Source organism: Artemia franciscana, unplaced genomic scaffold (genome assembly GCF_032884065.1).
Source record: "Artemia franciscana unplaced genomic scaffold, ASM3288406v1 PGA_scaffold_47, whole genome shotgun sequence".
Taxonomy (NCBI): Eukaryota; Metazoa; Arthropoda; class Branchiopoda; order Anostraca; family Artemiidae; genus Artemia; species Artemia franciscana.
Genome location: NW_027062688.1, coordinates 1315072 through 1334985, shown reverse-complemented (window position 1 = coordinate 1334985; position 19914 = coordinate 1315072). Strand labels below are relative to the sequence as shown.

The 19914-nt window shown below is 35.7% G+C and overlaps 2 protein-coding genes and 1 long non-coding RNA gene across 4 annotated transcripts in view; 1 reads left to right on the top strand and 2 right to left on the bottom strand.

Annotated features, from left to right (window-relative positions):
- The window catches only part of LOC136041864 (AP-1 complex subunit mu-1-like), a 381890-nt gene that overhangs the window by 337162 nt on the left and 24814 nt on the right, over positions 1-19914 (bottom strand). The window lies entirely within an intron of this gene.
- LOC136041863 (collagen alpha-1(V) chain-like) overlaps positions 1-19914 on the bottom strand; it is a 209722-nt gene that overhangs the window by 189357 nt on the left and 451 nt on the right. The window lies entirely within an intron of this gene.
- Positions 7578-19914, top strand: part of LOC136041866 (uncharacterized) — a 35871-nt gene continuing 23534 nt past the window's right edge. For both annotated transcript variants that reach the window (XR_010621118.1, XR_010621119.1), the window contains exon 1: positions 7578-7632. This is a non-coding gene — a long non-coding RNA (uncharacterized LOC136041866). The remainder of the gene's footprint in view (positions 7633-19914) is intronic.

Below are 19914 nucleotides of genomic sequence, written 5' to 3'. Positions count from 1 at the left end.
TCTGAGTTCTTTATTTAACAATAAAATTCATAAACAAAAAAAAATTACTTCAAGACAATATCCCTCATAACGCTCCATGGCCGAAAAGAACAGGGGAGAAAAAATACCAACACAAAAAAAATATAAACAAAATTCAAAAACAAAATTGAGTCGCCCACCTTATCCCCAAAATAAATCTCCAAAATTGACAAGCTAGCTTTTAATGTAATTAAAGCTTTTAATTTAGCTTTTAATGTAATTAATTTAATGTAATTAATTTTAATGTAATTAAATTCTTTCTTTTATATTTTCATTTGTGTTATGCTTGGACACAGGGTCAAAATATTCATTTGAAGGTTTGAGCTCCACTGTCTTATATTGTTCTATTTGTAATTCGTTGTTTATAATTGCTCCATAAATATCAAATTGAAATCTAAAAATAAGAGATTGAAGGAGAAATTGGTAGCCTGTATCACATTTGAAAGAACCATGGATGAAACAGTTTATAGCAAACGAACTGTAGGTAAAGAGCAACCCTTGTCAATACGAACTGAAGCTGTAAAAATGAATTATTATTTACATTTTATGCAGCGGCAAAATGTTTTATTTATGTGTATTCTAAATGTACTAATTTACTAGCAAGAAAGCTATTAGCAAGAACTTTGTTTAATTTTAGAAATAAGTGTAAAGTCCACCTAATAGGGTTGCAGTCATAGAATTCAACTTTCATGAAAAACCTTAAGCCACTAGAATTACCTACTAAATATTAGGTTATTTATTCTCCCCGAGGAGGATGTGCCTTTTTTCCTAGGAAAGCAGTCGTAAATTTATTGAAAGAGGATTTATCAGCATTAATATTCAAATTCTAGCGCTCTTTTAGGTAACACAAAAATTCAAACCACATTGAAGTACAGCCTTTAAACATTTTGGCCCGTAAAACAGCCATTTCAGCCACAAAAAGGCTGAAATTTCATGAAAACTATTGAAAGGCTATGTAAAGAGCTTCCGAGTCTCAGAGGTCCTAAGAACCAGGGGGGCTGCTTCAGGGAAGGGTGTAGTTATCCCTAAAAATTTGCAGAATTTCTTATATATAACCCGTGCCCCTTGACTATTCAGATATTTACCATCTTAACCATAAAACCATAAAAATACTGAAGATTCGCCCCTGGTAATGACGTACATTATACCATTTGCCCCTAAACGCACATGCTGTCCGTGAAAATGAATCGTGTATGCAGAGCTTCTTAAATGAAAAGTAACGGTTGTAGATTGTACACATAATTGCACACCATCTATTAGGGTGCTGACCAATAATTTTTCTTAGGCGGGGGTATCTAAACCTAAAAAAAAACTATTTGAATCTCAAGGTTTCATGGATTTCATGATGGTTGTTTCACAATAATTGAATGACTATTTAGACGATCATGGATTTAGTTTAGGATCCCCCTTCCTTAAGAAGAAGATACGTAAATGGGTGTAATAAAATATGAATGATCCCGCAAAATAACTCAACAGCATACAGAAATATTGGATTGATTTATCATATAGAATTTGGTCTCACCAGCTATAATGCCAATACTGAGTAATATACAAACTTAAATTGTAAGGAATATGCTTTTGTATTACTTGAAATGAAAAATAAAACAAGACATAAGATGAAATCTGGAAATACGGTTGTTTCTCTCTATACAACAGTGAATTTCAAGCTATAATACAAATTCTAAAGCTAGTCTATAGTCCTAATACTATCAAGATGGCTTTACTTTGAGCTTGTCTACAAACTAACCATAACATGTCCTTTTCAGAAACAAAACGAGAACCAGTCATTGACTTGAGGCAATGTGCAGAACAGATACCAAATTAAACGAAGCAAATAAATAAAGCAGCAACCCTAAAATGGATTGATGGATTGTTCGATCTTAAAAGGGATTGATCCTAAAAAGGATTGATAATATTTTTATTCTGTAAAGTGTCCTTAATTGGTTTGCTTTTACTGTACAAAAACTCTTGAATTATTTTGTGTTTTCAGTAAAGCGTTACTTTTCTATAATCCTAAAAACTCGGGGCAACATAATTAATTGTTTTATTTGTACTAGTTTTATTGATATATATTAGATAGGCTGTGAACTAATAATTTTTATAAGTTATAAATTTCAACTTCATTCTTTACCTCCCTTGGAAGAACCCTCTTTTTTAGTTTAATCGTTGTTGGTTTTTGATTAAAATTTAATGTAGGAACAACGGTGCCATGATATATTCCATTTTGCTGAAAAATATATGTTCGTTTTAAGTTTTAATGTAACTACTTAGTTTCAGTTGAAGACTTATTTTTAATATAATTTCTGATTCTCACCGATCTAGAGGAGATATGACGCCTGTAGAAAATACTGCAGACAACCTTGACAGCTACGAAAACTTTGAGTTCACTATTTGTACTTCACAAACAATACATGTTTTTCAGAAATGCTTGTTTTTCGATGAATAAAAAAGCTGCTTTTACTCGGTCGACTTGGCCTGAGAAACCCGCAATGAAGACAGGGCCTTATAAATTGTCTACTGACAAGCAGAAACTAAAAAGTTACTGTAACAAACAGAGCTGTTTAAGGGCTCATTTAAAAGCTTATATTTATACCTAATCGCCTTTTATAAATTTGACTTGATAGCACATTCCCAGAAAGTGGACTTTCGGGTGTTTCCTTCATTTTTTTCAAATGAGGAAAGTGCCCTTTCCAATGAAATGACCAAAAAAGGGGTTTTTGGTCATTTCTAAGGGGGTAAAGACGTCCCTTCCTCTGTATTACCACCGTTAGCATTAGCACAAGGGCTTCATCGTGGAGTGAAGTTTGAAGGTTCAATTCAAAACTGTTGATCTTTCAAGTTTAATTTTTGGTAGATTTTTACTTGAAAAGTTTTTAGTTTTAGTTAATTCGTTTTTGCAATAATATTCTACTTTAAAATGAGTATAATTTCCCTCCAGAACATCTAGAACTTACTTAGATGTTTTGGAGAGAAATTATATGTGAGGGGTTCTTATAAACCTCTAGTTAAGGGTTTTGGACCATAATTATTGTAATGATGCCGCTTTATGGTTCCGAACTCTTCCACCTTAGAAGTGACACTGAAAGTGCCGTTTTTAGTACTGTGTGGAGCCTTTCCGAGATAGGCTTTAAAAAATGAGTGCATCACATTTGCGAAAATAGTGGATTAGCTGAAAAATAATTCTAAGAAGGGAAAAACCACGATTTAAAAAAAAATCCAAGCTGGAATCGTACGCATGATAAGGTTGTACTAACAGAACCAAGCCTCTAATAATGAAATTTAATATATAGATGTGTTTGTAGGACTTCAATTGCGTAGCTCATTAAGGGAACCTGGAGGAGGAACATCCGGGAGGTGATGCTGGTAACCTCCAGTTAAGGGTTTTGGACCATAATTATTCCAACAATACTGTTTTATCCTTCCAAGATTTTCCACTTAAGAAGTGGCACCAAAAGTGCTTTGTTTTCAGTGCTATATATAACTTACGAATTTTAGAATTAATAAAAAGCACGTAGATATGAGCAAAAGCTTTCAAATTAGTCGTTAAACATAACTCTAAAATGTTCTGGTAGCCCACTAGCCTCAGCTTTTCCACTTGAGACATCGCACCAAAAGTACCGTTTTAGTGCCATTTGAAACTTGCAGATGTTGAAATTTACAGGAAGAAAGTTGATATGAGCTTTTTTTTTACGAATTATCAAAAATCTATCCTGGTAGCCAGCTAGCTGTACCTCTTAAGAAAAGGCATAAAAAGCGCCTTCTTCGTGTCAGATGGCACTTGCAGAAGGTGGAATTTATATAAACCATGGACATATGAGAAATGGCTTTTGAATAAGCTCTTAAGAATATATTATATGTTCTAGTAACCCGCTAGCCTGGAAAAAAGAAAAAAAGACGGTTTAACATTTTTTTTACTTTCAGCTAATATGGGCTGTGATTCGCGCTTTACTAGATTGCAGCTAATGCTTCAACCATGACAAAGATTTCATCGCAAATTTTCCCCAGAAACTAATTGACATTGAATTCTGAGAAATCCAATAGATGGTAATCCTAGTGAATATAAGCAATAGCGTTTAATTGTACCATTAAACATTTATCTACGATGGCGTGGTAGCATGCTAATAATTCAATTGCTTACTGATGAGTTGACGACCTATGAAAGTTACTAAGGAGGCCGGGAGGGGGAGTATACGGGATGGAAGGGGTTCTATTAAAACTTTATTTATGGGTTCTGGAACATAACTGTTACAATAGTACTTGTTTTGTAATTAAGAACTTTTCCACTTAAGAGGTGGCACCAAAAGTGTTGTTCTCAGTGCTATATTGCATTTACGAATGATAAAATTGAAAAAAAAACAACTTAGATATGAGCAATAGCTTTCAAATGAGCCTTTTTACTTGAGATATGGCACCAAAAGTACTGTTTTTAGTGCCATCTTGAACTTGCAGATGGTGGAAGTTATAGAAAGTACGTAGATATGAGCAATGTCTTTTATACTAGCCATGAAGAATCTGTCTACGATATTCTGTTAGTTCAACCATGCTGATTCTAATGGTATACTTTTCAATTTGATCTGACGCCATTTTTGAGGGGTTTCAGGCTTTTTCGAAACCACCAAAAATTTCTTTTTGCAATAAAATTTTGCTTTTAAGAGGAACTAAAATAACAGTTACCATTCCTGATTCAGTGTCAGATGGCAATTTTTTTACAGGCAGTTTTTTTTTCAAAACGCGTTTTTTAACTTTTGGTTACTATGGGATGTGGTTCGCTCGTCATCAGGTTTCAGCTACCGCTGCAACCATGATTCAGAACACATTCAAGAATTACTCTTAGGTTACATATCAGAAAACTGGTTTAATAGCTACAAAAGCAAGTAATGCATTGGACTTGTAAAGAATGCAGTGGACTTTTGTAATTTCGGCTATAAATTTGCACATTGGGGGGGGGCTACGTTAGGTTGGGTTAGGTTTCTATAGTTTTTTATTTCTTAAGTGTCATTTTATCATCATGTTTTGTCATATTTTATTAAGGTTGAATTAACTTCACTTCTTGGGTGAGTTTTGAGTAACTGACAAGTACCATCTTCTTATATACGGAATATTTTCTATTTATTTAAGTTTTAAATTGCTCTTTGCTATCATTTGAAGAAAAGGTGTTATTTTTTTAAATAATAAAAAATGCCGGAATATCTTAAAAATATTATAGATAGTTACAAGCCATATTAAAGCGTAGAAAGAGTGTTCAGGAGAGTTGGATTAAATATTCCAAAGAAGTTCTAAACCCTAATAGGGTTGTAGAACATGTAACAGATACAGGGTGATTTTTTCAAAAGCTGTAAAACAAACAAAGAATTCACAAAGGATTCAAAAGTTGTATTAAGGTTATGGCCGTTAAGATTCCCCTATCTCGTCCGTTATAAACGATTTTAATATGTGTGGCCAAACTATTCGAAATTGGTTAAGCGGTCTTGCCCTAATTCTTAAAGCTTTGACGAGAGATCTGAATAAACGAGAAAAAACTAAAGCCATTATTTTTTTGTAAATTTTTGAAAAAAAACATTGAACTTCTTTTTCCCTTTCGCGCAGAGATACAAATTTTAAGATTTCGTGAAACTTACGTCAATTTAAAGTGTGATTTTATTTTTTGTTTTTTCATCGAATAGAGCCGAATTTTCTTTTTAAAGGTCAGGAGAGGGTAGTTCCTAAAAATATTCTAGCATACCTGATTGGAGAACACTACAAATCAGTTCAAAAGAAGTATCATTCAAAATTTAACCGCTTTGGGGGTTTCCTATTGTGCTAGTAATCTGGATTGAAATCTTTTCGGATGCATGCTGTTTATGCTGTATATACATTGAATACATAGTGTTTTATTTAACCAAATACATAGGGTCTCTTTGTTTTAAACTAGTCTCTCGTTAGTTTTTCCTAGGGTTGATACATGTACGATCCCCAAACAATGTTTACGAAATTAATTCAGAAGCTCCCCGTTGGACTGGAAAAATTTTATACCGAGCCCGTTATCTCTGAGACTTTCAGCCGACGCTGAGACTCATAAAATGGTCTTTGTGGTATTAAAATCCTCAAGCATAAGAAGAAAACGCTTCACTAAGCAAGCACAGACCGAAGAAAGGCACAGACCCAGTGTTGCCAGATGTAGCATAATTATGCGGAACGTAGCATAATTAGGAACCAAAAACATCCAAGCATAATCCTCCTTAAGATAGCATAATTGTAGCATAATCTAAGACGATGTAGAACAACTCATAACGTCACATCAACAAAACGAACACCGAAGATGGTTTATCGAATTTTTCGACGAAACTAAAGTAAAATTTTCGGCACAGCGACGAACTACGAACCATCTGGTATTTTTTGTTCTGATCCTGTGGTCTACGGTCTATGGCAAAGAAAAGCGCACACAAAATATTTGAATTTAAAGACATGTGGTGATTGGTTGGATTGGATTGACGAAGATGATTGTTTAAAGAAATTTTGAGATTTAGAGGGGTTTCATGTAGTTGTTCTTAGTGGTGAACAGTGAGAGAATTTTGCTGTGCAATTAGGTCTAGCCCTTTCAACCATAGGCAATGATTTATGGTTCAAGAACTGATTGATAGCTACTACACACCAGCTAGACACCAAACTATCGCCGAAACCCCAAAAGATTTTGTGAAAAGCTCATGCTGATCAGGTTTCTAATCTACCAAAATCTATCACTGGTGGCTAGCTACAGTTAGGGATTCTAGTTTTCGGTAGACACTTCATGAATTGCAAGTCTATCCCCAAAGACAAAGGCTGGCTTAAAGGATCCTCTGTGCCACTAGGGAAACATCCCTGTTTTGGCAATCTCTGGATGGCTGTCAGCCAGTTCTTCAAACTTGTGCTACTCTGAGTGAAAGGCTATCTGAAATTCTGCAATTTATCCTCGGAGTGTATGGTCAGCCTGCTGCTGACCATTACCTCGGTGAGGTAAAAGTGGAGCCCCAGCACACCATTAACATCACAGGAGATAATAAAGATAAAATTGGAAACCTTTTCATGAGCTGACATAGTCTCTGGAAACAAACCTGCGGTGAGAGCTACATTGCCTTCCACGAGGATACCTCTCTCAGGGAATTCTGTTCAGATTTTATTCTTATTTATTTTTTTCTCCAAACCAGACGTAGGCTCATTCGAGTGGCAACACTTCGAGAAGAAAGACAACTTGCGAAAAAGACGAAAAACATGAAATAAATTGTGAACCAAGATCCTTCCCCCGGCCATAAAAAGGCCTTTTTACTTATTTTCTATGCTATTTTACCTTTTTCTTTGCCTCCTTTGTTTATACCCCGCTTTTATTCCCTTAGCAGGTTAAAAACAAATTATTAGGCTATTATTATCAGATTATATTCTATTCAGAATCTTTATTAAGATAAGACAGAATTCGACTTGTCTTACTGATCAACTTTTTCGTGAAACCTGGGAAAATATAGAAGCGTAGCATAAATCTGTCCAAAAAAGCATAATTTTGGGCTCAAGGAAGCATAATCCTCTCCGTCCGATCTGGCAACACTGCACAGACCTAGCAATAGTCTTATCATGAAAACAGTTTGTTGAAGATTGAATGTTATGGTATTGTTTATAATTGTTTTATTTAGTTGATTAAGATTAAGAAAATCAATAAATAAAAAGAGAGTTTCGTTTCAAAAAGATCTAAGCTTTGTAGAGTAGAAATACTCTACAAAGATACAAAGATAGAAATAAAAAGAGAGGCTCGTTAAACATATAAGCTCATAGAGTGAGTAATAAGAGAGAAATAAAAGGGAGGTTCATTTTCAAATAAACATCTAAGCTTTACAGAGTGAGGAATAAGAGAGAAATAAAAAGATGGTTTATTTTCAAATAAACATCTAAGCTTTGTAGAGTGAAGTATAAGAGAGAAATAAAAAGAGAGGTTCGTTTTCAAATAAACATCTAAGCATTGTAGAGTGAGGAATAAGAGAACTGTCTTGTTTTGGATTATCTTTAGGGGCTGTAAGTGAACTGCTACTGTTTTGACTTTAATTGTATGAAAATACTTAAATAATTGTGTGAAAACATTTAATAAATAAATTAATACTGTTTTACAATATTTCAATAACATGACAATATTTAGTATTCCCAAACTATGGGCAAGACTCAGACGCAAATAATCAGTAAGTTTAGGAAAAGACAACATCTTATCAATAATGATCCCAATATAACTTAGTGACTTCTATTCAGTTTTAACCTAAGATCAGTTCTTCTATATTGGGCTCATTCAGTAGGAGTGTAATTTTATATACGGAAAAGTAAGCAACTGCCCTCCCCGTGTTATCCAGTTTATCCACCAGACCCCAGTTTGCTCCCGAAGCTGAAATTTAGTTTCTTCAAAAATCTTGCCAAAACTAAGATAAGGCTGCATAATTCAAGCATCCACTTCTACTTTTTAACTTTATCATTGCACTCCTAAAATCAAGGAGTAACAAGGGCAATAAACATATTAAAGTTTTCAGGTGGTGGAAGATACTTTTAATAAAAATGAGGTGAATAATTTGGAGATCAAGTGAAATATGTAATTGAATTTTAAAAAGTAGTGGCAAACTTAGCACCACTTTCACTTATAAGCAATCCTAGGTTTAATTTTTCTTTTTTGTTGTTCCCTTTCTTCATTGTATCTTTTATTAAATTGCAATCAGTTTAAGGTGAGTTTGGTTTCTTATAGGAATTAATAGCATAGTCATAATGTATTGGAAGGTTTCAAAAGAAAAGTTGGATCTTTCTCCTGATTTTGACTTCCTACACATTAGAGAAGGACGTAGGGTCTCAGAGGGCATAGCTTTTTATTCCTGTCAGTTGATCCGCAGACCAGCTTTGGAGGTTTCTAACAGTTCGTAGCAATGAACTGTTTGCATGGTGCGGCCCGGCTCCATAGTGACCAAAAACTCCAAAAAACGTAATTTTTATACCAATAGATATACCTAAACATGGATTTTAAGCTGATTTCAGATATATAATTTTTATCAAGTTTAGTCTTACCAATCAAAAGTTTCGAGTCTGAGAAAATTGCCTGATTATAGAAAATTGGGGATGGATCAGAGAACCCTACTCCGGGGGACCTTTCCATAGATGAATTTTTTTATGGGCGAGGGGAAATTTCTATAAAGGGGGTACCGGATTTTCCGTTATTTTTCAAAAACTATCAGAAATTAAATAAAAAGAAGTTTTTTTTTCAACTGAAAGTAAGGAGCTTCATTAAACCTTAAAACGACATAAATCATTACGTATATGAGAGGGTTCATCCTCTAGTCAACACCTCGCTCTTTATGCTAAGGTCTTTTTAGTACTTTCAAAAGAGCCATTTATTCTAATTAAACGATCTTTGTGATTCAGGGGTTATTCTTAGCGAATTGAAACAAAATTCAAACTTTAGCGTAAAGAGCGAGGTATTGACAACTCTCATATACATAATAACTCCAACTTGTCTAAGGTTTCAACGCTGCTCCCTACTTTCAGGTGAAAAAACTTGTTTTTCGTTTAATTTTCAGAGTACACGTGGAGAGCTTTGGTGACTTTTTTCGATAGTGTCTGTGACTAGGACTACCAGAAAAAGGTCGTCACCATAAAAGCCTGTACCCGTAAGTACTCGTCTTCAAACTCAAGATTGAATCGTGGACAATTTGTCCTGCAAGCCATAAATTAGTCTGTCATGCAGTTGAAGAGCTCGGGTGTGGCGTTGAAACCTTGCCAGAAGCCTAGATTCACTAAGAATATGGGGCTGCGTTTCCCATTGACTCGATAACAGTTCCTCGTACCGACATGTAGATTTTCAAAAAGTGGGTAGCATTTCTAGGGTACGTCTGTATTTCCAAGTAGTAATCAGAGTAAACGACAATTTATAGAATCGAAAGCGGTCGTAAAGTTGACAATTACGATATAAGTTTTTTGGTGAAACTCCGTGTCTTCTCCATCAAATGGTGCATATTAAGATACGCTCCGTAATTGACCTCCCAGACAAAAACCGTGCATACTCAATTCCTCCGTTTTCACGCAGAAGGGCAAACGATCTGTCAAGTAACATCAAGTCGAAACATTTGCCGGAAACGGAGAGAAGTCAAATCTCGTGATAGCAGATTTGGCGACTGTCCTTGCTTTTCCGGACGGCAAAATGATACCATCACAAAAAACTTTCGATAGGTATCCCTTCGTCAATATAACTTCTAGGATTAGCTGGAACGACATAACCATCGGTCCACCTCTTCAATTAAGTAATCAGCTCCAATTCCACAGTTACCAGGGACAGGATTATTATTTAGACGTTTCACAAAATTTCGCATCTCAGAGGCTATAAACAGCTGCAATAAGAAGCTCGAAGCCCCCTCTGATGTGGCCATGACTGCTGGAACCTGATATGGGTCAGGATGTCTAACTGCTTTGGTGCTCAGAGGTTATTAAAGATGAATTCTCCAGGCTGAGAGTGTGCTTCCCTTATCATCCAGCACGATAAAATCAGCAGATAGAACACAGCTTACAGTGGAAGGCTTCCCTTCTCTCAGCTCGAGGAGCTATTTTTATTACTATCACTATTTATTATATCACTAAAGGAGCTTTATCACTATTTAGTGGAGTGTTGTGAATGACATTGAGAAGTTTGCAATCTGCCATGTTGTTGCCTAGGGAAGCCTCTCGATACAGATTGATCACGGAAAGAGTCTTCCAGGATATCCAGGGTTTTTGTTGGCCTGGCTAATGGTACTACCAGTAGAGCCAAGTATATTTTCTTTGAAGGAACAATATTGGAGTCATCCAGGTATTGGAGGCAGCTAAACCTATTACAGAAGAATAAGAAGTCCCAGAAAGTAGCTTACTACACACTTTGCATGCATAAGGTTTAATTCTTATAATCTTCCCTAAGGATTCTTTCAACTGAGTCTTTTAGTTAATATTATCTAAAATAGCTTCGCTGTGTTCATTGGATAATCCAAAATCTTGTACTCTAGGAGGAAAGCCTTCCAATTCAGAAATAATGTCTTCTATAAATCTGTTCTAAATCTATTAGGGCAAAAATATGTTCTTGTGTGTCATTTTGAAATTCAGCAATAAGGGGAAGTTTTCCAGAAAAATTTCCCTGGGCAATCCCAGGAAATATACCCCAACAATCCCCTTTCAATTAAGAACCGAGTCCAAAAATTGAGAAACGCAATAATAAACTTAAACGATAAACACGAGCATCGATTTATTTCAACCGTCATGCTTTCGATGACAGAGTTACTTCCAGAATAAGTAAAATCTTCTTTTATCCCTACATTTATATAAAATACCTAATTGGTTTACTTTGATTACACATGCAATGATTCAGAAATATAAATATAAATTAGATTCATTTCAATATTCCCCAACCTAAATTGCTATGATAGCTCCAGTCCACACGAAATCCTCCAGGAACCCTCTTCCCAAACATTCCCGCCTGGAAAATTTTCCCTGCATGTAACATATGATTAGTATTTTCAAATTTGAAAAGTATCTGAAATTAATAAAACTGTTTATAAAATTCAGAGAACTTGAATTCAGAAAAAAAATTAAGTTCAGATAAAAAGAAAATTATTTAGAAGTGAGTTAGGTAACATAATTCATAATTAACTAACCCTTTAATTGAATATCCATAATATTTCAACAATATTATCAAAAGAGGGATAAGTTTTTTAATTAGGGGTTTCTAACTTCAGTCAGCGCAAATAATTATTAGAAGGGTCTTGGAAAGGGGATTGAATAATACTGCATACCTAAGACCTTCGTCAAAGTGTACACAACAACTCATTAAAATTTCTTGGTAATAGAATGAACATTATAGTAATGGATACCGGACAAACACACACATACTTTCGATTTAGTATTTGTAAGTAAAAACCCATATATTAAGCTTCCCAGCCTTAGAGTCAATAATGCACTACGGTAAAACATTTGATCCTAAGAGTTGCGCAATCCCAACGTAATAATGGGTAAATGTAGACACGTATTTTAAAGCTCATTTATATAAATTGGTTAATTTGAGATTTGATAAGAATTATGTGCAGAAACGCATAATTTCCCACCATCTATTATCAGAAAGAGAGACTGAATAACCGTTTAAGAGATGGGGCAGGGGAAGTTTGCTTTTATATCCTTCCATGAACCTCTAGATTAATTCTACAGATGGGTCTGGGCATAGGGTAGATAGTAATCTTTAGCCTCACTTCATTTGGACCAAGTCTAAATATTCTTTCTGCGGAGTGAGAGCTCCCCTTAGTAGCATAAAAGATTATATTTATACGCTTACCGGCACAAAAATTGTAGAGTAAGAGAAGGGAGACGGTAAGGATCCTTAGAGGTTCTCCCACTTGTAAGTAGGCAAAATTTTACCAGGATATTTACTTCAATCGTTAAAGAAATGAAAATATTATGTTTTATAACTCATTATAAACAGGACCACCACAAGCCGCCAGAGGCCAACACAGCCACGCACACTTCTCAGCCATCAAATCTGTATAAAGGTCTCCTTTTTACATTATCCCAAAAAGCTCCAGTTTCCCTTAAATATTTCCTGACGGCGTTGTCCTACATCATTTGGGGACAACCTACTTTTCGTTTGTCATTAGATGGTTAGCCGATAAGGAAGATTTTTGTCAATATGTAATCCTTCATCCACAGAATGTATCCTAGCTATCTCAGTATTTCTCTCATTATAGCCCTAGAAAGTGGATTTTGAAGCACATTTTTGCAACAGCATACAGCTTGAGATTTGGTCAGTCAGTTGGGTGCCAAAACATTCCGTAGGTAATTTCTCTAGGAAACATATAGCAAATCCTCTTCCGTTTTTTGGAGTGTCCACGCTTCAGAACTAAGCTTTATCACTGCTGTCACTGTAGCTCACTGTAACACAGGCTAAACTGCATCGGACTAATTAACCTCGAATATCGGAAGATGACTCAACAAATTGGAAATTAAGACACCCATGATACTTATAAGCAGGAAAAATGATAGTATCACAGCAAAGCGCCGTTTTTTTTTTGTTTTTTTTTTTACTACCACAGGCTGTGGTTGAGATTATTGAAAATTTGTGTATTTCAGAAGTTTCCGAGACTGGAATGCCGAATGATGCTGTACTCGTTCACAAAGATACAAGTTGTCCATGCAAATAAATTTTAAATACAAAAATGTATTTAAAGCTTCATTTACTAAGTTTAGTCATCGGAGGCTTGATAGTATTATTCACAGTGGTACACAATTTTATATAAGCAACTATGGAGGCTAATACTATAGGCAAAAAAGTTCCCTGGGCGGGTAGGCGCAACAAAAAAATTCGATTATATGAAGATTTCAATCGCATTATATCACTTTTTTACTTATTTGCATTGTTTAATGGTTTCTTTTTTCGTGGTGAATTTTACCCTTCATAACTACTGCGTGTCTAGGAAGAACATCCCGTCAAAAAACTTTTTTAAAAGAATTTGACTTAAAGCTAAAGATGATGCCTCTAAAACTTTTCTTGATATTTTTCACCCTTTTCCTAATAGGTTTTTTATGTCACTTGGCATTAACCAGGTGACATATAGCGATCGCAAATTCTGTCGGTCTGTCCTGGTTTTGCTACTTTAGGCACTTCCAGATAAACTAGGACAATGAAATTTGGCAGGCGTATCAGGGACCGAACCAGATTAAATCAGAAATAGTCGTTTTTCCGATTTGACCATCGGGGGGGGGGGGGGAGTGCAGGGCCGGTTAAGTCGGAAAAATTAGAAAAAAGAGGTATTTTTTAACTTATCAACAGGTGATCCGATCTTAATGAAATTTGATGTTGGGAAGGTTATTTTTTCTCATAGCACCTATTTAAAATCCCGATCGGATCTGGTGACATTGGGGGGAGCTGGGGTAGGGGAACCTAAAATCTTAGAAAACACATAGTGGAGGGATCGGGATAAAACTTGGTGGGGAAAATAAGCACAAGTCCTAGATACGTGATCGATATAACTGGAACGAACCCGCTCTCTTTGGGGGAGTTGGGGGGGGGGGTTAATTCTGAAAAATTAGAAAAAATGAGTTATTTTTAACTTACGAAGGGATGATCGGATCTTAATAAAATTTGATGTTTGAAAGGATGTATTGTCCAGAGCTTTTATTTTAAATCCCGACCGGACCTGGTGACTTTGGGGGGAGTTGGGGGGAATCTAAAATCTTAGAAAACGCTTAGAGTGGAGGATCGGGATGAATCTTGGTGGGAAGAATAAGCCCAGGTCCTAGATATGTGATTGGCTTAAGTAGACCGGTTCCGCTCTCTTTGGGGGAGTTGGGGGGTTAATTCTGAAAAATTAGAAAAAATTAGTTAATTCTAACTTACGAAGGAGTGATCGGATCTTAATGAAATTTGATGTTTGGAAGGATATCATGTGTCAGAGCTTTTATTTAAAATCCCGACCAGATCTGGTGACACTGGGGGAGCAGGAGGGGGCTAAAATCTTGGAAAACGCTTAGAGTGGAGAGATCAGGATGAAACTTGGTGGGAAAAATAATCACAAGTCCTAGATACGTGATTGGCATAACTGGAACGGATCCAATCTCTTTGGGGGAGTTGGGAGGAGAATTAATTCTCAAAATTAGAAAAATGAGGTATTTTTAACTTACGAAGGAGTGATCGGATCTTAATGGAATTTGATTTTTGGAAGAATATCGTGTCTCAGAGCTCTTATTTTAAGGTCCGACCGGATCTGGTGACATAGTTGGGGGGAACCTAAAATCTTGGAAAACGCATAGAGTGGAGGGATCGGGATGAAACTCGGTGGGCTGGATCCGCTCTCTTTGGGGCGGGGCTCAGTGCTTTGGCGAGTTTGGTGCTTCTGGACGTGCTATGACGATGAAAATTGGTAGGCTTATCAGGGATCTGCACAAATTGACTTGATAAAGTTGTTTTCCCCGATTCGACCATCTGAGGGCCTGAGGGGAAAAGAAAATTAGAAAAATTGAGGTATTTTTAGCTTACGAGTGGGTGATCGGATCTTAATGAATTTTGATATTTAGAAGGACCTCGTGGCTCTGAGCTCTTATTTTAAATCCCGAACGCCATTAAGCCTCTGGTTTTCCTTTTAAAGCAATCTATTGATTCTTAGAATTTAGCTAGAGCTCATACCATATGAGCTCGTGGCTCTTCTGACCTCGTCACAAGTGCCATATGAGCTCTTAGCTCTTGTTTCTTGAACCAGTTGTCTGCAACTACAGCAGGATTCAAAAGACAACTAGACTACCTCGGTTGTGTAACGAGACCATTCGTCTCTGAAATGAATACCAACAAAAATAAAGTTATGGTGAAGTCTCGTAACAAATTAAAAACCCTCCCACCACAACCAATGACAGCCAGATTGGTAAAACAGTCTATGTATATATATATATCTACAGTCTATATATATATATATATATATATATATATATATATATATATATATATATATATATATATATATATATATATATATCTACTATTACTACTAATAACTCACCGCAGCACCAAGCCGCCTGAGGCCAAGACAGATACGCACGCTCCTCCCCCATCCGACTCCATTCAAAGCCTCCCTCTTTACAACCTCCCAGGAAGATCCTGTTTCCTTTAAATCTTTCATTGTGACAACATACTACACCAGACGAGGACAACCTGCTTTCTGTTTAGTCCTAGACGGTTGACCGAAAAGGACAATCTTCGGCAATCCTGTCATCCTTCACCCGCAGAATTTGCCATAGCCATCCCAACCTTTCTTTTATTATAGCCCTAGAAAGCGGGATTAAACAACATTTTTCGTACTACCGTTTGAAATATAGTCAGTCAGCCGGATATCAGAAGTATTCCTAGGCAAAATCTCTGGATAACATCTAGTAAATCTTCATCCACCTTTCGGAGCGTTCATGCTTCAGAGCCATATTTGACCACTTTGATCACTGTACCTTCCAATATTCTAATCCTCGGTTGCATTTCCTTGGTTCCTATTCTACTGTGAAAAACACCCTGAGCCTTGGCTATTCTACTTTTCATATATTCACTGCTCCCACCGTCGTCACTAGTAATGTTACCAGGGTAAGTAAAGCTGCCCACCTGATCAATCTTTTTGTTACCCAGTGTCACCTTTTCATCTTCACATATTCCTAGCCTTAGTGACTTAGTCTTCTTAATATTGATTTTCAACCTATTCTAGCACTTTGAACTCAAACAACCTCTAAAAGTTCATTCATTTTGACCACACTTTCATCTAATTAAAATCTAAGTCCAGGGGAGTTTTTCTTCCCCATTTGACTCTGTGGTCTCCCAATGCCTTTTCTGTGTTCCTTAAGACAAAGTCCATCAAAGTCATCCACATAAAGGGGGATAGAACACAACCCTGCTTAACTCCTAATTTAATACAAAACCAGCTTCTAACCCCATTTCCTCCCTGATATTTTAGTGCCCAACTAGTAGTTACAGCAAAGGAACAAAAAACAAAATGGAAACAAATCAGTGCATCCTTTTAAAAAAGTGGATTTGTGCTGCGTATTATCGGGGATAGTAAGTCCACTAATTGGGGTTTTTGGCAATTGTTTTCCCATTTATAGAGTTTATATTTTGATCCAAAATATTTTTCATATTTTATCAAAGTATTTCATTTATTTCGAAATCTCAAGGATTTTCTTTTTGCAACGAAATATTATCATCAAGATTAGCCGAAGGACATTTTCTAAATCCGCTCCAAATAACAAATTTTCTTCACTTAGCAGTTTTTTCAAAAAAACATGTTTTTAATTTTTATGGTTGTCCATAAAGCGAGAAATTTGATTGTTTAAATCACATAGGAAAATCTTTCGGCTTTTTCACAGAAAGAAATAGGAAAGAACACACGAATCTGTCATCACTTTTCCAAAAATACTCTTTAAGGTATAGGCTACCCAAACCGCTCTTAAAGTCAATATGTAAAAATTGAGTAACTGTATTCTAAGATTTGGATAATATCAAGTATGTTTAACTTTATTCTGAGGCAAAACAAATTTACACGATGCAGCTGCTCTTGTAAAAATAATTGATTGGGATTTTTACATATTTTATTTTTGTACACCATAACATTTATGGTTTTGGAAATGAATCACTATATTCTAAGATTTATTTGAGCTTAGTTCACCGTAACATGAAAAAACAGGACGGTATTTGTGTCTTATAGCCACCACACTCAAGTTATGTCGAGAAGTGAAGTTTCGTTAATGCTAATGAAATAACCAGTTTTTCAGACCATGGGGTGAAATTCATTCAGTTTGCGATCTGTGTAGATAGGAAATAGCGTCTGACTGCGGATGTTAAAATGACTATTTGAAATTGGCCAAGGACTAAAGAAGAGTCGATTAGAGTTTTTCAGGATACAAGGACCTAACCTGACCTAATCTAACCTAACCACACCATTTAAAATCATACCTAGCAGAGTACATGTGGCGGGTGGCAGTAACTGAAATGAGCAGGGCTCGTTTCATTGCAATTCTTAGCAACATTTGTGCGTTCTGGGCGCATATTCCTAATTTGCAGTTTTCATAATTTTGTTGACAGGGTATTATATTTTCATCGTATTTTATTTTATTTCATGAGTATTAATCAAACTTCACTTCTTGAACTAACTTGAGTTTGGTGGCTATAAAACAAAAGTACCCACAGGACTTAAGGAAGAGGGATATATTCCAAACTGAATGAAGAAAAGCCGAAAAATACCATTATTGTGGCCAAAAGCCTAGTGGAAAAAATAGGCTAAAGTAGACATAAAGAAAGGGAAGCCAAAAAAAATCAATACAAAGTCAAATTCCACTTACCTTATCAATGTTTATTTTTGGATCCTCTTTTATTTAAATTTTACCTTTTCAGGCTTATCTTTTTCTATTTTTCATCTGCCTTTATCTACTTTTTTCAAAATGATAACTCAACTGAAACTTTCCCCATAATATTTGCATTATCTCCGCTCTTTTCTCACTGGCTGTGACTTTTTCAATACCCTATATCCTCACGTTTCTTTAGGTTTAACCAGTATGGTCTCAAAACTCTCTTAAAAAGTCAGATTCTTGTATTGACCGAGTTGATTTTTCCATATTGACTCGATAGGGTTGAATTGCGGCTGGAAAAGTTTCCGTAACGAATTATCGTTTGGGTTTGTTAGCTTTGTTTTTATGCAATATTTTGCAGGATCAACTACTTCAGTTGAGGTTTAAATGTTTAATAATCAGAAAGAAGATCAAAGACATTTCATTTAAATAATAAATATGTAACGTTCCCATCTGTTGCAACATCTGTCTGAGGAAAGTCTTCGTTTTTTTTTAAGTTCAACTAGAAGGAACGTGCCACAGGGAACCAGAAAATGGATTCACTCCAGTATGGCATCATTCCCCACTGAATTAATTTTGAACAAACTCTAGCTATGTTGTTTTTCAAAAGATATACATCAGTTTTAAATTTAAAATTCAATTTTTGTCAAGAATATCATTTATTGTTTTGTATTTTCCTTTCATTTACGAAAGGCACTTGATGTGGCAACTCTCTTTCAAAGAAGCCCTCGAACATGTCTTCAATGATATTTAAATGCCCATAAACAGTGGCATAGAAAAAGTAATATAACAAAAATAGGAGACACATTAATATTTCCCCTGCAAATACTATTCTTTCTTGTTGCTAGAAAAGAGGAGGGACTGCTATTCTCCTATAAGGGGTTTTATTGCAATAAATTTTTACAATTGAAATTATTGTAAATGATAATTACCATTCTAGAATAAAGATTCAAATGGCTTTCTCACCTGGGTATTATTTTCAAAGTTTTTTTTTCTGTTTATTACGGCCTAAGATTCGTTCTTTAACTCCCAATGGGACCAACCATGATAGTTCTGTAGGAAGAATAAATAGAAATCGAAAAATATAGAGAAAAAAAACAAATCTAGCACGGTTAGGGGACATCTTGAAACGGGATCATCTTATTATTTTTGAAAGATTTTACTAATTAATTTCATTTTGTGGATTTGAGATTGATTTGAATAAACATTCAAACTGTTATCAGCGATTTAGAAAAAAAAACAATTAATCAGAATTGAACAACACTTAAGAAATACTACTACTACTAATAATAATAATAACTCACTGCAGCGCCAAGCCGCCTGAGACCAACACAGCTGCGCACGCTCCTCATCCTCCAACCTAATCTATTCAAGGCCTCCCTCTTTACACCCTCCGAGGAAGCTTCTATTTCCTTTGAATCTTTATTTATGACATCCTCCCAACCCAGACAAGGACGGCCTGCCTTCCGTGTAGCCCAAGACGGCTGGCCACAAAGGACAATCTTTGGCAATCTGTCCTCCTTTATCCGCAGAACGTGGCCTAGCCATCTCAACCTTTCTTTCATTATAGCCCTAGAAAGTGGGATTGAACTACATTTTTCGTAAAACCTACTGTTTGAAATACGGTCACTCAGCCGGGTACCCAGAACAATCCGTAGGCAATTTCTCTGGAAAAGATCAAGTAAATTCACATCTGCTTTTCCGACCGACCATGCTTCAGAGCCATATTTGACCACTGTCATCATTATAACTTCCAATATTCTAATCTTGGTTTGCAGACTTATCTTTCTATTCTTCCAAACTTTTCTTAGCTGTGAAAAAACACCCTGAGCCTTAGCTATTCTACTTTTAACATCTTCACTGCTCCCACCGTCTTTACAAATATTACTACCAAGGTAAGTGAACCTCCCAATCTATTATATTTCTATATAATACTTATCACTTATTTCTAGCCTTAGTGACTTAGTCTTCTTCACATTAATTTTCAAGCCTACTCTAGCACCCTGAGCTCGCAAAACCTCTAAAAATTCATCCATTTTGCTCACACTT